The sequence below is a fragment of the Ambystoma mexicanum genome, chromosome 6q (genome assembly GCF_040938575.1).
Source record: "Ambystoma mexicanum isolate Mex_15411 chromosome 6q, UKY_AmexF1_1, whole genome shotgun sequence".
Classification (NCBI taxonomy): Eukaryota; Metazoa; Chordata; class Amphibia; order Caudata; family Ambystomatidae; genus Ambystoma; species Ambystoma mexicanum.
The window spans coordinates 1,666,006,116-1,666,023,786 of NC_090937.1; the positions used below are offsets into that span (position 1 = coordinate 1,666,006,116).

Below are 17,671 nucleotides of genomic sequence, written 5' to 3' on the forward strand. Positions count from 1 at the left end.
GCAGGTACGAACTGTAACCTCTTTAAGCGAACCAATTACCGCATTGCGTTACACTCAGGTTTCTCCATGGGAGCCAGGGGAGTACTGATCCTGGTACACAAGCGACTACCATTGTATCTCCTATCTGTCACACAGGATACGGGAGGTAGATTTGTTTACATAACCGCGACTCTCTGGGAGCGGTCCATATCCATGCTAGCCGTATACGCACCACCAACCTTACTCACCGCATTACTTAACGATATAACGCCTATTTTAGCGGCAGATTCCTCGAACTTGGTAGTGGTGGGGGGAGATTTTAACGAAGTCATGAATTTGGAACTTGACCGTACGCATATCCGTTCGAGAAATCCAGCTGCGCATTCCAAATTGGCCACATTCGTTGACGCAATAGGGCTGAAAGATGTGTGGAGACACTTACACCCCGGCACAAGAGAATACTCGTTTCTCTCCGGAGCACACGCCTCACTATCCAGGCTTGATTATTTTTTTCTCCCGACGTCCGAATTACATCTAGCAACTGATGCACACCTCCTACCCAGAGGTATATCAGACCATTCACCGCTCATGTTAGAGCTTAATACCCACAGACCGGTCCCCCCACCCACATGGAGGTTAAATAATTACTATCTGGGCTTCCCCGATTTAGTGGAGCATGTTAAAAATGCGACAGAATCATACTTTGAATTGAACACAACCTCCGTGGATAGCCCTGTAACACTGTGGGAGGCTTATAAACCAGTACTGAGGGGGGAACTCATATCCCAGATCACAGCTCATAAGAGGAAACAGGTCGCAGCGATCCGGGCGGCTGAAGCGCGAGTGCAAGAAGCAGAGGTAGCTCATCTATCCCAGGACCTCCCAGAATCTCATCGCGAGTTACAATTAGCACAAAAACAGTTCCAAAACGTCGCCCTGGACAATGCCCAACAGGCACACGCAGCGATGCGTGCCAGAGTATACGAAACCGGGGACAAGGCAGGCAAAATGTTGGCATGGCTGGAGAAGCGAGACGAGGGGCTCCGACATGTTAGAGCAATTAGATCACAGGGGAATATACTAATAACAGCAGACCGCGACATAGCGGAAGGGTTCGCAGCCTATTATAAGGAACTTTATGGAGCGCCAACCTCCCCTATTAACACCATGGCCAACTCGGAAATCACCCTTCCCTCCTTGACGCCTGAACAAAGAGCCCTGCTAGAAACTAACATAACAGAGGATGAACTGTCTGCAGCCATAGCGGACCTCCAACCCGGGAAAACCCCGGGACCCAACGGTTTTCCCGTTGAGGTGTGGAAGAAAATAGGCACAAGCTTAATTACACCACACTTACTGAAAATGTATGAAACCTCCCGCAGCAAAGGGTCCCTCCCACAGGACCTGAGACAGGCCACCATAGTGGTCATACCCAAGGCGGACAAACCCCCAGATTGCTGCAGCTCGTATAGACATATTTCCCTCATGAACACTGAAACCAAAATCCTAGCGAAAACATTAGCCAATAGACTCCAGCAAGTCATACCCTCCTTGATCCACCCGGATCAGTGTGGTTTTATGCTGCAAAGATCCACGCGGATGAATATACATCGATTATTCACGCCAATGGAAAATGCGACCACTATCCGAGGCCCTCTAGCCCTGTTGGCAGTGGACTTCGAGAAGGCCTTTGATTCTATTAGGTGGGATGCGATCTGGGAAATAATGCATAGAATGGGATTTGGGCCCCAATTTATGAGTTGGGTTAAATTACTGTATAAATCTCCGTTAGCCGTCACGAAAGTGAATGGTCACGTATCAGACCCCTTTGAAATTGGCACAGGGACTAGGCAAGGATGCCCACTCTCAGCTATGATATTCGCAATAGCAATCGAACCACTCGCAATACTGTTAAGAACTAACGAAACATGGAAGGGATTCCGATGGTCTGAAGCCTGGGAGGACAAAGTGCCCCTATATGCAGACGACTTGCTGGTATACTTACAAGACCCGGTTAGATCCTGCCCCATAGTGACTGATTTACTCCAGAAATACGGCTCTTTCAGCGGCCTGAGAGTAAACTGGGCCAAATCTACTCTGTTCCCGCTTAGACAAGAGGAAGAATCGATCCCGCCCCAATGTCCCTACCAGGTAGAAAGGGAACAATTCAAATATCTAGGTATATTAATAACAAATAATCTGAATGATTATGTTCCCAGAAATCTGTACCCAGTCATGGCAAGATTTGCAGAGGACACCCGTCACTGGTCATCCCTTCCTCTGACATTACTGGGTAGAGCTGCGCTCTTTAAAATGATGGCCTTGCCCCGACTCCTGTACATACTACAGAACGCCCCCTTATATATTCCTTCAAACATATTCAGGAAAATAGATCAGACACTTCGTAAACTGCTATGGAATGACGGCCACCCATGTATAGCTCTCGCCACGCTCCAAAGATCCATATGGGAGGGCGGAATAGGACTACCCCGAATGCAAACGTATTATTGGGCCAGTCAATTGATGAAAGTGAACGACCAACTACACGGCGACACAGGTGCGCCACATAACAGATCTTTAGAACTCGACACTCCCGGGAAATCCATTATGCAATATCTCTACAAGAAAAGAGACCGCGCGGCCACTCCCAACATGCGAGCACAGATAACACAAATCTGGATAGATGCACATAAATTTGTGGGATGGGGCGACAAACTATCGCAGGCGCAACCTCTGTGGAATAATAGGAACCTTCCCGGTGTATACACGCACCCCAGATGGCCGAATTGGTCTCGGCATGGATCGCTCACACTGGGAGACGTTGTGAAGGATGACACTATGGTTCCTTTTGCGGAGTTGGCTCTCCGATTTGGACTTCCCCAAACTGAGCACTACCACTATGCCCAACTACAACACGCATTACAGAACATTCTCCCTGAAGTGATCTCTCTGCCGGACTTTACCCCCATTGAAAGAAACTTATTCCCGGAACAAATCACCCATAAAGTGACATCGGTTCTGTACAGTGCCATAAATTCCTTTGGCACACCAGATCTGCTGTCGCTGCGGACCAAATGGGAGTCGGATGTGGGGGCCATACTGCCGGAGGAATGGGTCATAGCATTGATGTTCCCTAGGGAGTTAGCAATATCATCAAGGCTTAGACTGATCCAGTTAAAGATACTACATAGAGTATACTATCCTAGGGTAGCCCTATATAGATGGGGAAGGATAAATGACTCGAATTGCCTGGGATGCAAAACAGAAGAAGGCACCTTCTTCCACATCCTGTGGGATTGCACACACATCCAACCACTTTGGGAGGCATGTTGTGTGGAACTCTCCAGAGTTATGGGGAAAACAATTCCCAGAAACCCTATGCTATTACTGTTGGGAATAGATGATGAAATTGACCTATCTAGATATGAAAAATTGCTTCTGTTCACCACTACTGCACTTTTGAAAAGGAACATTGCTCAGAAATGGGGCTCGGACCAAACACCGAGCTATGAACAATGGAGGACAGATGTGGATATTTGTGTCGCAATGGAATACAGGGTATACTCAGCCAGAGGATGCCCGGCTAAAGCCCCGAAAGTGTGGCAGAAATGGGAAGAAGCCGAATGAGGGCTAACACAGGAGAATTGGCCACTGGGATATGTCAAAAAGCGCCCCCCTGATGCCCACGGCGCCCGCAGGATAAAGCAGCTGGGTGTTGCTCCCGGGTTCGGATAAAAAGTTGACCCAATCTGCAACATTATGTGTACATCAATCGGAGACAGCCAGTAACCCATACCAGCAGTGTGCATGTATTGATTGTTTATCTGTTTATTTGTCTTAAAACACCAATAAAATATGTTATCAAAAAAAAAAAGAAGTTGGACAATTTCTTACTCTGCTTTTCCGTACTTATGTGCATGTAAGCTTTTCTTTGTCCTTTGGACTTATACTTCAAATTTTGTTATCAATAACGTTGGTGATAATGTACAATAAATAAAAAAAATTAAATACACACAGCTGAAATTGTTTTTGTGCAATGAACACGAATCAGAGAGACAGGAGAGAGGGTGATGAGGATCAGCAAAGTGAGGTAGGCACAGATATAGGTCAAGATGCTAGTGGAGGAGGAAAATGAAAAGTTCAGCCATCATTCAAAGGAGGTTCAAATGTTCATAGGGTTGCTGAGACCCAAGTTCATGGTAGAGCAGATGTACACAGCAGGCTTCAGCATAGTTTGTGGTGGGTGGGGTGAAAGGGTGGGGGCCCTCCCAAGCACAGAAAGGCACCTTAGGATTGGGGCCTTTAGAGGGGGAGCTGGCGTTTCACTGCCAGCTTCCGGATTGGCTGTTCTAGTGTGGAACACAAGCCAATCAGAGCAGCATCAGGCTGCAGCAGGCCCAAGTCTGATGCATTGATATCAGTGCAGCCATTTTGAAGAGGGTGCAGCTAGCACGATAGTATGGGCCAGATAAGAAAGCAGACACTGATTCCACAGCGCCCTCACGACTGAAGAAATCATTCTGGAGAATTGTTGCTGTTTGCACATAAAGCGCACTTTGTAGGCAAATTGGAGAGCCCCCACGATCTTTGTAGCCCGCCAAGGCCTAACTGCTGTAATTGATGCTGCCATGTTCAACCCGCTCGCCCGATGGGGGAGGCTTACAATGGGCCGTAGAAGTGTATGACCAGCCTCCGCTGCGGTGGTCTCTGTAGTCGTCCTGTGTTAGGGGCAAACAGGAACTGAAAGGTATCCATCCTTGAGGCCCAGCCTGACTAGCCAATTTCTGGCTTGGAGCAGGTCTCTGAGGTGATGTATCCCCTCCCTTTTGAAGTGCATGTAGAGCAGGAACTTATTCAGGCTCTAGAGATTTATAACCGGCCTGACTTTGTCCTTCCTTTGCACTAGAAATAGGTTGCTGTAAAAGCCTGCGTGCCAGAAGACGCACCTCCTCGCTCAGCACTCGTGCGCCCTCCTTGGAAAACGCTATCAGGTGAGTCAAGTGCGTTTGAAAGGGCTCTGCGAAAAATTCGATCTGAAACCCCTGCACCTACGCATCGCTCATGATGTCGAACCAGCAGGTACTCACTGTGCTATCCGCCCCCCCTAACAGCGATTGCCCATCTGTGTCTCTCACCTGTGGGGGCTAGTGGCTGCCTCTAGGCTCCTCTACATCGACGCCCTCTGGCGCGTCTTCCTTGTGACAGGAAGAAAGTATCACCTGTGGCATAGTAGACTCTGCGTCCACCTTGAGACCTTTGCTGTTGAAAGCCTCAGCTGGATGAGCGGCTTCGGCTTCGCCCAGCCCTGTCAAAAGCCTTAGCACTAAATACTCTTTTCGTGGATGTGTGTGCCTTTTCTAGGGCTGTGTAGGTTCCCAACAAAGGAGTCGCCGAAGAGGAGGTCTTCGCCTTGTCGCTGGTCTCGGTGTTGGCGCCCTCTGCCAGCCTGGGATTTATCTTGATGGGGATGCTCCTGCGCGGCTAGTTGGACAAGGTGCAGTTGGTGTTGCCGAGCCTACAGACTGCTATCTGTACCCATCCCAATGGGACATCAGGATCCATAGACTCTCCGTTGTCCCTTGCCGCATGGGCCATCTCCATTATTTTTGCCAATGGCCATACAAAATACAATACTTTATCTTGGCAGGTTCACCATGATATATCTATCCCTGTTTAGGATCTTTTCACAATTTACCCATAAAGTTAACAATCTTCAAAACGAGGGACGGAGTTGCGGCCAGCTTGCTCCCCAGGGATGACCTTGGGCATTCCGCCCTGGGCTTTAGTCTGGATTCTTTATCCAGCAGCTTTCCGATGCTCTTGCAAAAGTACTTTGCCACTTTCAGTGTCGGCTCCCAGCTGGCAGACCTGGCATTGAAAAGGTCCCCTGGAATGATATCTCCTTCCTCTCGGTCTCCGGTTCTGTCTGATCAGGATCACAGTCCCCAATGTCGGAGTCTGTCTCTGTCGAGGTGTCTGTTACCTCTTGCTCTTGTCTGCGGGCATGCGCATGTTTGGTCTTCTGCTTTTTAGACTTGAACTCCTCCTTGAAAGCTGGACCACAAGCCTTCATCGCCCTTTCTCTTCGTTCCTGCTTCAGGACCTCCTGAGGCGACTTACTGGAACTTCTTTTGCATGTCCCACTGGGCTTTTTCAATTCTAAGCCCTCCTTTGGGGCTTGTCAGCAGCGACTCTACCTGTGCTAAGAGATCCTGGACTGGCTGATAAGAGACTTTTGTATGGTCAGTGCCATCTGGTTCTTCGTGGATGTACCTTTCATGTCTGACAAATCGGACTCTGGCGTCATGTCAGCCCTTTAAAATTAAAATTAAATGTTTTATATGTGGCGATAGGGATTGCTGTTGGGCCCCTAAACCCGTCTGAGCTTGCTGCAAGAGGCAAGACAGTACTGTATACATTTGCTTGGGCCCTAAGTGCCAGTCTGTCAGTGAGCAGAGCTTTCTACTGTCTGGCACTGCCTTTATTGATTATTACTCCCTTTTCCTTTTGCACCTGTATAATCAGAGTCGCTGGGGCCAATGGCGGCCTCTGCACCTCTTCAAGGACACAGCACTCTGGGGGTGGGGGGGGTGGTCACTGGTGTGGAGGTGTGGGATGTTGCCGCTCTCCTTACTAACTGCGACCAACAACAATAACTATGATAATGCCAGTGGGGGGGGGGCGCGCTAGCAACGTTTCCTCAGTGCGTAGGGATACCCGGCGCGCATGCGCGGCCAACCGCCAAAATGCGGCGAGAGGGTGACAGGGCTGAGCGCGTGCTCTGGCGCGCCATGATCTCGCGCTCTCTCGCGCACCTGTCAGGTGTCGCACATCACGCGCGCACTACAGCATTCCAGGCAGACCGCCACTACACTTAGATAACGCAGAAGAACATGCGAGCGAGGCACTCGGCTGCCCCTTTTCTATTTCAGTGGCGGCTGTGACCAGGAAGGAGCAATGGCCTGCCGGGCCACCGCGCGCAGGTGCGTGACAGGAAGTGCGCAGGTGAGTGACTGACAGGAAGTGCGCAGAGGTGCGCCAGAGACAAACACGCCATGATGGCATACATCCAGGCGAGGGAGGGAGGGGCGCTGGTGACCGAGAGAGCGCCAGTGGGCACCGACTGGTCACACTCTTCCCTGGCTGCCAAGAAAATATTAAACAATACAGAGCCCAGAACGTGCATCTCAGCAGCGCTGAGGAACTCGACCTCTCAGTCAAGTCACGAGTGCTACAGGCATACATGCCAACACTGCCGATTTTTCTGTGAGAAATATTGCCATTTTCCACAGTCTCCCACCTGAAATAACTGTAGCCCCAATGCATTTCTATGGAAAAAAGAGGTCTCCCGGAATGTTGGCATGTATGGGTAGTAGTTCCAGCTGCTGCTGCTGTATCTGGAAGACACATCTGGTATTATTCAGGCAGTGAGCCGCAGGCCCTATGTGGATGATATACTGCTGTGACAGTATGCTATTTGTGAGGGCGAAACAGACTGATTATTTAGCAAAAAATAATACAGGCAGAGCTCCCTTTTCATAAATGCTTCATGATGAAAAGCAAAGTGGCAGCATGTCACTTTGGCGTAAATCACTATGAATAAAATACGCACAATAAATACCTCACTTAGGCATGTTTACTGACCCCTCTGCACCTCTCTTGTAGTTTGGCCACATGGCTGAACACGGTGACAAGTGCATTTGTGCCACCAACTGTTGGCACCGAAGGTCCAGCAGCCAGGACCTCCATTTAACTGAGCAGTCCTGCATCAAAAGGAATATATATAATTGTGAGCCACAAGACCTGGTGGCAGATTACAAAGCTAATTGTAAGCCATGTCTGGTTATGGTATGGTGATCTCTAGCACTACACAAATATATTGGTCAAAACCGTTTGGTGTTATTTTAAAATTAGCTTGGTTTCTAGTGGCCGCCCTCCGGTCAGGACCTCCTGTGTATTTGCTGTCTAGGAATGACTGTCACCCAGAACAAACTATTTTGTTTGGTTCCAGCCTTTTTTCCTGAGAATTTGTCACCATCAAAGAAGACAGTAACTTCTTCAAGGGATAGGAGTACGTTCAGTGCCTCAAAGGCCAGGCCCTGCTAGGCCAAAGGATCTCACGCCAGGGTGGAAATTAGCATAGGGCCTCATTATAACATTGCCAGTATCAAGGCCAGGCCCTGCTAGGCCAAAGTATCTCACGCCAGGGTGGAAATTAACATAGTATCAAGGCCAGGCCCTGCTAGGCCAAAGGATCTCACGCCAGGGAGGAAATTAACATAGGGCCTCATTATAACATTGCCAGTATCAAGGCTAGGCCCTGCTAGGCCAAAGGATCTCACGCCAGGGTGGAAATTAACATAGGGCCTCATTATGACATTGCCAGTATCAAGGCCAGGCCCTGCTAGGCCAAAGGATCTCACGCCAGGGTGGAAATTAACATAGGGCCTCATTATGACATTGCCAGTATCAAGGCCAGGCCCTGCGAGGCCAAAGGATCTCACGCCAGGGTGGAAATTAACATAGGGCCTCATTATGAGATTGCCAGTATCAAGGCCAGGCCCTGCTAGGCCAAAGGATCTCACGCCAGGGTGGAAATTAACATAGGGCCTCATTATGACATTGCCAGTATCAAGGCCAGGCCCTGCTAGGCCAAAGGATCTCACGCCAGGGTGGAAATTAACATAGGGCCTCATTATGACATTGCCAGTATCAAGGCCAGGCCCTGCTAGGCCAAAGGATCTCACGCCAGGGTGGAAATTAACATAGGGCCTCATTATAACATTGCCAGTATGAAGCCCAGGCCCTGCTAGGCCAAAGGATCTCACGCCAGGGTGGAAATTAGCATAGGGCCTCATTATAACATTGCCAGTATCAAGGCCAGGCCCTGCTAGGCCAAAGGATCTCACGCCAGGGTGGAAATTAACATAGGGCCTCATTATAACATTGCCAGTATCAAGGCCAGGCCCTGCTAGGCCAAAGGATCTCACGCCAGGGTGGAAATTAACATAGGGCCTCATTATAACATTGCCAGTATCAAGGCCAGGCCCTGCTAGGCCAAAGGATCTCACGCCAGGGTGGAAATTAACATAGGGCCTCATTATGACATTGCCAGTATCAAGGCCAGGCCCTGCTAGGCCAAAGGATCTCACGCCAGGGTGGAAATTAACATAGGGCCTCATTATGACATTGCCAGTATCAAGGCCAGGCCCTGCTAGGCCAAAGGATCTCACGCCAGGGTGGAAATTAACATAGGGCCTCATTATGACATTGCCAGTATCAAGGCCAGGCCCTGCTAGGCCAAAGGATCTCACGCCAGGGTGGAAATTAACATAGGGCCTCATTATAACATTGCCAGTATCAAGCCCAGGCCCTGCTAGGCCAAAGGATCTCACGCCAGGGTGGAAATTAGCATAGGGCCTCATTATAACATTGCCAGTATCAAGGCCAGGCCCTGCTAGGCCAAAGGATCTCACGCCAGGGTCGAAATTAACATAGGGCCTCATTACAACTTTGCCAGTATCAAGGCCAGGCCCTGCTAGGCCAAAGGATCTCACGCCAGGGTGGAAATTAACAGGGCCTCATTATAACATTGCCAGTATCAAGGCCAGGCCCTGCTAGGCCAAAGGATCTCACGCCAGGGTGGAAATTAACATAGGGCCTCATTATAACATTGCCAGTATCAAGGTCAGGCCCTGCTAGGCCAAAGGATCTCACGCCAGGGTGGAAATTAGCATAGGGCCTCATTATAACATTGCCAGTATCCTTAATGGCACTGTTGTAACTGGACCGGCAAAGCACAAGTTTGCGTCCGGGACGTCCACCCGCCCGCCAGGTCTGACCTGGTGGGCGGTACGGCACCCGCCCGCAGATTTTGACGGATGCACTGGCACTGTTGCACACAGTGCCGATGCAAGCATCCTCCCCATTCGAGTCCTATGGGACTCGAATGGGAATGGGGAGTTACTTATTCCGGCGCCTGGCTCCAGGGACTGCCAGGGCTGTAATGCCCCCATGATTCCCCATGGCCAGGTGCCGGAAAAAGCACAACTCCGGAGGCAACCTGCCGTTTTTACCGGCACCGCTACCGCCGGAGTTATAATTAGGCCCATAGACTCTTGGATGTAGATAGACAGGGGACAGGGTGGAGTTAGAGTAGCCATGAGAGAGGCATCAGTCCACGGACAAGTCCCACCATCTCAGATTCTCTCAGGGTTCCCAAACTGGCTGCAACCCCCTTGCCACTTCCTGCAGACAAAGCAATCCGCATATGTCATCACCAGGCAGAAGATGCTGAAACAGCAGCGTGGATTGGGACTATTGCACAAAGCTAGAACAAAACCAATCTCCTGTGAGCTTTTGCCTATATACGAGGGGAAAACCTCCCATTAGTTAATTCTCTTTGGGCACTTGAAGTGGTCCAGAACCTGGTTGGTAGTACAGTACTCCAATGTCCTCTATCAAAGAGGTAAAGACCAGGAGTTCCAAGGAGTATGCACCCTCTTCCCCCTAACACTGTCTTTGGAATATTTGGGTTGACCAGCTAGATGGACAAAACCACTGGTACCCAGGAACCTGGTGACTGGAGGCGGCAGAGACTTGCAAGTACTCCACATACCTTCCTGGTTGGCAAGTGCAGAAGAAAGGACTTACCTTGTCTCTGTAGACATTTGATGGGGTCCACTCAGTACCCAGAAGTCTAGCACCAGCTGTGGACCCTGCTTTCCAGCTATGATCCAATTCCGAGACGTCTCAACCGGCTCAAGATGCTTTTCGAGTCGCTGCAGTCACAGGGAGCTGCCTTTGTCAATCACTGAACTTTTTTCGTTCGCTGTCGAGCTGCTGACTCGAGCCATCTGAGCCTTCCCTCTAGTGTTTTCGAGCCGATAAACATTGAAGAACCTCATTTCATTATGGCACCTTTTTTCGGGCCGGCTCGACTGATTCGCTACTCTGACTCCAATCACCCCTGCCTGAATTCTTCATCAGATTCTATCAGATCACTGCTATAGCACTGTAATGGATTGTTGGACAATCTCAAGCTGACTTGACTGTCTCGATGCCCGCAATCCAGTGGGAATCACTGACTCAAAACGTCTCCATGTAATCTTAACCCATTTACAGCACCTAGAAGCCTGGCTCCATGCTATTGAGCCCAAGAATGAGCATTTAAAGGTGTTTGAAGTGGGTCTGCCCCCGGCCCACCTTTAAGGGTGTTAGTGACTCTTAGAGAAGGCTGTTCTCTCTAACTTTTTGAAAGACCGCTTCAGTAGCTTTGATATTGCTGCTGAAAACATTGCCTGTGCAAACTGTATTCAAACCCAAAATGCCACCATTATCCCTAAGTCTGCATTCTCTGCATTTGCCCTCCGAGGGGTGTTTCATTAGTGCTTTAATTAGTTGTGTCTATTTTTAGTCTAATTAAAGACTATATTTTCATTGAACCTTGGCTGGGCATTCTTTTATTTTGGAACCATTGTACTAACACTGGGTTGCTACTGTAATCACCACACACCCCACCTGAGAAGTATAGCCTTCCCTCAGCCTTCGCTACCCTTAGAAGTGAAGGAGCTATACCTATATGGCAGTGCCTGTTTGATCAATATGTTTTAATAGTAGTGTGTATCTGGGTAGGCGGTTTATACCTGACTCAACCCTGCACTTCTGCAGAGCAGGAGTCATTTCTTCACAAGTGCGTCGTACGTGGATGTAGTGCCCCCCAAGATTCCTAAAGCCTAGATGCCACCCACACTTATCTGCAATAAAGATAACCTTCTCTTTAAAATATGGCTGCACACTTCAATAGTCTTGTCTGCTTTAATAACTATTTGTTATTTTATTAATCTAAATGGTATTTCAGTTCTATTTTTTGCATCTGTAAGATCACTTCATGCAACAGCAAGTATAGCGCCTGTTTTCCGGCCCCGGTCTGGAGGCAAGGGTATGCACTTCCCTCAACCAAGACCAGGGCCAGTGCCCAGAGGAACAAACCACCCCCACTCACCTGACCAACAGAGATGGAAGGTGGCCATGCAACCAAAAAATCACTGTTAAACAGGAGATGGACTACGCTAGAGTCCTTACTTTACTTCTCTACAATGGGACACAGACACCAAGGTGGATTTTTCAGGGATCCAAACGGCGATCTTTGTTTTTATGAAACACCATTTGGTAATAACTTCCTTAAACATTCCTTCCTAATGCTAACCCCCTTTTCATTTCCCCGGCGTGAGTCCTTTCTGAAAGATCTGCCCCATCAGGCCACCATTACCTAGCAGGGTCAGTGGGGGACCCATTGGGGGGACAGACCCCTGACCTATACCTGGCCTCACCCACTCTCTAGGCTGTGGAAGAAGCAGTAGATGGCCTCAATGGGTGGGCCCACTACCTAGGTAGCCTTTGGCAGCCACCACTTCCTTGAACTGCCACTCACCTGGGTAAACACAACACCATGTCCTTTTCTTCCCACCCAATACCATATACATATTCCCCTATTCAACTATTAAAATACTCTTTGAATAATAACTATTACTATACATTCCTGTAACTATTATACAAACACATAAATATACATTCACATGTTCAACAAACAACATATAACACATTTAATGTTGCATGGGGTGACTGCTGCTGTCAGCCAACTCTTCTCAGTAGCTGTGCGTGCTGTCTCTTGATGGTGGGAGTCGTCTGCTCCATGATGAGACCAGGAGCTGTGTTGTCCCCCGTCTATTCTTCTTGGTTGGCCATGTTCACCACATGTGGTCACTCGATATGCAGGTGCAAACGCCCCATTTTGCTGCTTACTGGGACCCCACTACATTCACCGCCGCGCTCTGCTGTCTTTTTGATCTTTTGTGTGGAAGCCCCGTGGTCGGGGAACTGCCACAATCACTGCAACCTTTTCACATCTTCTCAGTTGGCCTCTTACACTGGGGAGCCACACACATCTCCGCTGCAACCTGCAACTGGGTTTAATCTTCTTGGATGACTCAATGCCCTGGGGGGGCCCCTGAGATCACCACCGTACACTGCAGTAAACTTTTTCTTCAGACAGTGTCCCCATTGCCTTGAGAACGCAACAGCCAACGACCAACAGACCACCAGTACAATGTGAGATCTTACGGGCTCGTCCCTTCCCGTCATTATGCCTGAGTGGCACAGGGGCAGCCTGCCCAGCTTCACCCCGGCTGTCAGGACATGTTAGCCGGGACGTCGCTTCACCCGAGACACACAGCAGAATAGCCCAGGACCTCACTTTGCCATGCCTGCCAATGGCGGGATGGTATTCTGCCTCCTTCCACTCAACTCCTGGGCCCCACCTAGCATATGCGGCCCAAGGCATGCCCCGACTGGTCCCGGCTTAGGCTATCACGGGGTACAGCTGCGTCACCCGGTTCAGGCATCCCACCCAAGGCGGACTAGGCTGGGTGGTACTTCCTTCTCCCCCGGACCGCCCCACGCATGTAGCCCATGGGTTTTCTGCTTGGGCTCATTTGTATGACAGTATACATGGCCTCATGGGTACTGGGGCAGTTCTGGGCATGCAACCCTTTCCCACGGTTAATACTGGGTTGCTCCCCCCGTGTAGCCTGTTTGTCAACAGTTATTCAGCCCTGGGAGGCCCCAAGAGAGCTGTAAGGTCTTTCTTCTTCTTTTTGCTGTACCTCTCTCTTCAAATGGTCTTTTACCCTTCTGGCCCTGCCAACTCGTGGGTAGAGAAGGTCTTTCTTTTGTTGTTTTCCCTTTATTTTTTTATTTTTATTGTGTTTGGTTTGTAGTCTAAATACAATAGAGCAAACCTTTACAATTTAGTACAAAACATAGATCTTCATGGTTCATCTTTCCAATAAAATACCAGAAAACCAACCCAATCGCCATAGTTTGGGAAGGAGAAGCATGAGCAATGGGAGGGACCCGTACCTCACACTACAGGCAGGGGCCCCCTCCTTCTCAGCTAGACTTGCACTTCTCCCCCCAAACTTTTCCCCAACCTCTTTTGGCTCTGGTTCCCTAAAAGTTCATTCATGTCCCTCAGATCTCAGTTTTCTGAAACAGGGTTACTTTTCAACATAATTTCTAATGTCCACCAACTCCCCCTCCTTTAATGTTGTCTTTATCTTAGTTTAGGAGGTTTAGGGACCTCAATAGATCAACCATTGCTGCTGTCAACAGTACTTGGTGCCCTGATATCATTCTGTGCCACATATCTTCTGATGTTAACCATTCAGTCCTTTCCACAAATTTGCCCAGTTTTTTTACCCTCGGGGCCCATGTTCCTCCACACTCCATTAGCAGGTGCCGCAGGGACTGGTTTGCTGGAACCGCACAGCCCTCACAGTATTTCACAGCATTATCCCCTTGTTTAAGGTTTTCTAATATCTCCGCAGTTGGCAGTATGTTGAGCCTTGCTCTAAGAAAGTTGTTCCTGATTTTAACATCTGGGAATTTTTCCAGCTATTGCGAGAGGAAACCTAGCTTTTTGTCAACAACCAGAAATGCATTTTAGGGGAATGATGACCTTACTTTCGTGATAGTTTCTATCCAATCTGATGTTTCCAAATCCTGTTTCACCTTCAAGGGTTTGCTGACCAAGGTTTCAAGATTTAATCCTGTTTTAGTTAGCATAGCTTCCACCCTAGCTTCTAGTCTCTGTAGGCTGCTAGATTTTAGTTGGTCATGATGTACCTTGAAATCCACATACAGAGAGTCGGGTTTAGGGTTTACAATCTCTCTTAAGAGGGATAGCAGTTTCCATTCTGCTAAGCAACCTAGGGATTTTAGCCCCAGTTCATAGCGCAGGTGCCACCCAGGGATACTCCAGGTTAAATTTAGAGCCCCTTTTCAAATTCTGCCTTCCAGCACGGACCAGTTCGGGTCCCATAGTTGTGGTTTGGCTTCTAGGCCATACAATAGTATTGGGACTATTTTTGCAGAATAGTATTTTATCATTGGGACGATGAAATTACAAGTGAGGAATCAGTGAGGGCGATTTGGTCAGTATATCCTGTTCTACTCTATATATTGCTGGACTTGCATAAACCTTATATCCCAGATATACTAGTTCTTCAACTTGTGGGATTATTTGAAAATCTAATACCCATTGTTTGAAGCTGATCTTTTTCTTGGGATGTTTAAAAACCAGGATCTTTGATTTCTCCGGGTTTATTATTAGCCCGATTTTGGCGGCATAGTCGCTCAGCCCGTTCAGCAACCGCTGCAGATCAATGCCAGTTCTATCTAGCAGGACGATGTCGTCGGCATAAGCTAGCCAGAAGATCTTTCTCTCATTTAGTACTGGGCAGGCTAGAGCCGACGACCTCAGATGTTCCCCTGCGTCCAATAGTAATAGGTTGAAAAATGTGGGAGCTCCTGGGCATCCAGGCCTTACCCCGCTGTCTACTGGCACTGACTCTGACAGGTGGCCCTTGTTGTCTAATCGCACCCTTACTGACATTCCCCTGTGGAGCTCCATTAGCATTGACAGTAATGTTTCCAGGATCCCTTTCCCTCTCGGCTTACACCACAGCTTTGACCTATCAGTCTGATCGAAGGCCTTAGAGAGGTCAATCCAGGCTCTGTATGATGGTGTCCCTCCCTTAGATGCGCTGGTTTTCACTGAGCAGGTTTAATACGATACCTTTTCTGAATCCTGTCTGACAACAGGATATAACCTTTTCATGCTCCATCCAAACCTATAGCTCATCTAGCAGCACCCTCATAAACACCTTACTCTCTATGTCAAGGAGGGCGATAGGGCGATAGTTGGATTTGTCCTATCTCCCTCCTTGAAGAATGGTATTACAAGTGCCGTTTTCCATGAAGGGGGGAACTGCTTTTTCCATAGAATCTCACCAAATAGTTTCAACAGTCTTTCCCAAAATGATGGATCTTTTTTGAGAACCTGGTATGTAAGACCATTGGGACCTGCGGCTCTTGATGTTGAGACCTTGTTTATTATGTCCTCAATCTCCTCTTCCTCCAAATGTAACTCCCACCCATGATCCAACGGCAAACATTCTGGCTCCTTTTGCGGTTTTGTGAATATACCTGTGAGGTGCTCTATATTCCCTGTCGGGAACCAGGTTACAAAGTGAGCTATTGGATTGGGAATCCAACTCACTCATTACTGACCAAAAACGTCTCGAGTTTGAATCTGTCACCAGCTTCAGCATCTGTTCCCCATCTCGTTGATGGTGGAGGCCTTTTTGATTTTTTATCCAGGCTTTATAATGGTTCCTGATGACCTTTGCTACTATGTTATAGTCCCCTTGATCTAATTTTAGGGCCTTTAGATTGCAGATACTTTTTCTCAGGATCCGTTTTCTTCTCCAGGTTTCCTCATCAAAGCTATGTGCATAATTGTACTGTGTATTGTTTAAAGGCGGTTTTGGTGGAACCAGTGACCAGATGATATTCACAAACATTTCGGGTTGACAAAGTTCTTGAGCTATTTGCACTGGGATGTTTTGCAGTTTTTCGTTTAATTTCCTCCCACCTTGGCCATATTTTACCAATCGTAATTTCCCTTTTGACCCAGATATGCTTTGATTGTGCACTAGCTTTGTGGATGCAGATAAGTCTGTGAATGGGAGCTCCACTCTAAATTCGTCACTTCCCCCTCCCTGTATCACCTTTAACACAGAGTTACAAGCAAATAATCCCTCACTGACAAAGATATAATCCAAAACAGAGGATGAGTTTCCTCTGTGCCATGTTTTACAGAGCTCTGTACCTCCGTGGGAGGCCTCATTTAGCGTTTTCAGGTCCCATGTATTTGCGAAATCAAGCCAGGCCTTCCCCTTTTTGGACACCTTCTGTGGCCCTCCACCCCGGCCCCTTCCATTGAGTTGCACACTCTGCATGAAAATCACCAGCCAACAGGATACTCGCTCCTTGCCATTCTTCCGTAAACTTCCCCAATAGATATGCTAGTTTTCCCAGGAAAATTTGGAGTTTGGCAGACGCAGGGTTCCAGAATACATTTATCACAATTACTACAGGATTACCTAAACTGGAGAACAGTTGCGCTTTACATGCTAATATGCCTATTTCATCTTTAAGGATTGGCATAACATGTTTGATAGAGTCGCTTCTGAAGGCCATAAACAGGCCACCCGCAAGACGCCCTTTGTCTTTTGGCTCGCTGGCAGACAATATGTTTCTGTCAGGAACTTAGATCCACGTAGATTAGAATACCCCCGTCCCCAAACACCAGTTAGAGAGAAAACAACAGACTTGCTGACCGGTTATTGAGGCCACAGGTGGCAGGAACAGCAAGCTCCAGGTCCTGGGTGACTGCAAGGATAAAACAGGCAAAGTAAGATTAAACAAACAATATAACTGTTACAGAACCCCAAAAATAGGAATCATAGAGGCACCTACCAATAGGTGTCAGTTTCTCCCTCCTGGTGTCTAATAGATGTCGGGATGAAGACAAAACAGAAGTAACAAGGTTGTTACTTAAACTAGACAGCCATGGGACGCCACCATAGGGTAGAGGGGAATGGAGAGTATCCTGAAGGGAGAGTGGGGTAGTTCAGAGGTTGGGCCAGAGCAGGGTAAATGTCCAGGTACCAAAATCCAAGATGCAAGTCCAAGTCCAAAATCCAAGGTCAAGGCAGTTCACTGAATCAATCCAAATGTAGGTGCCAAATCCAAGGGACAAAAAGACGTAACAAATTCAAGAGAACAA

General features: G+C 48.3%; 1 protein-coding gene across 1 annotated transcript in view; it reads left to right on the top strand.

Moving 5' to 3' along the window:
* Positions 1-6,736: 6,736 nt before the first annotated feature.
* The window catches only part of M1AP (meiosis 1 associated protein), a 568,197-nt gene continuing 557,262 nt past the window's right edge, over positions 6,737-17,671 (top strand). Inside the window, exon 1 of the mRNA XM_069632517.1 lies at positions 6,737-6,984. The gene's annotated coding sequence lies outside the window, so the exon portion shown is untranslated. The remainder of the gene's footprint in view (positions 6,985-17,671) is intronic.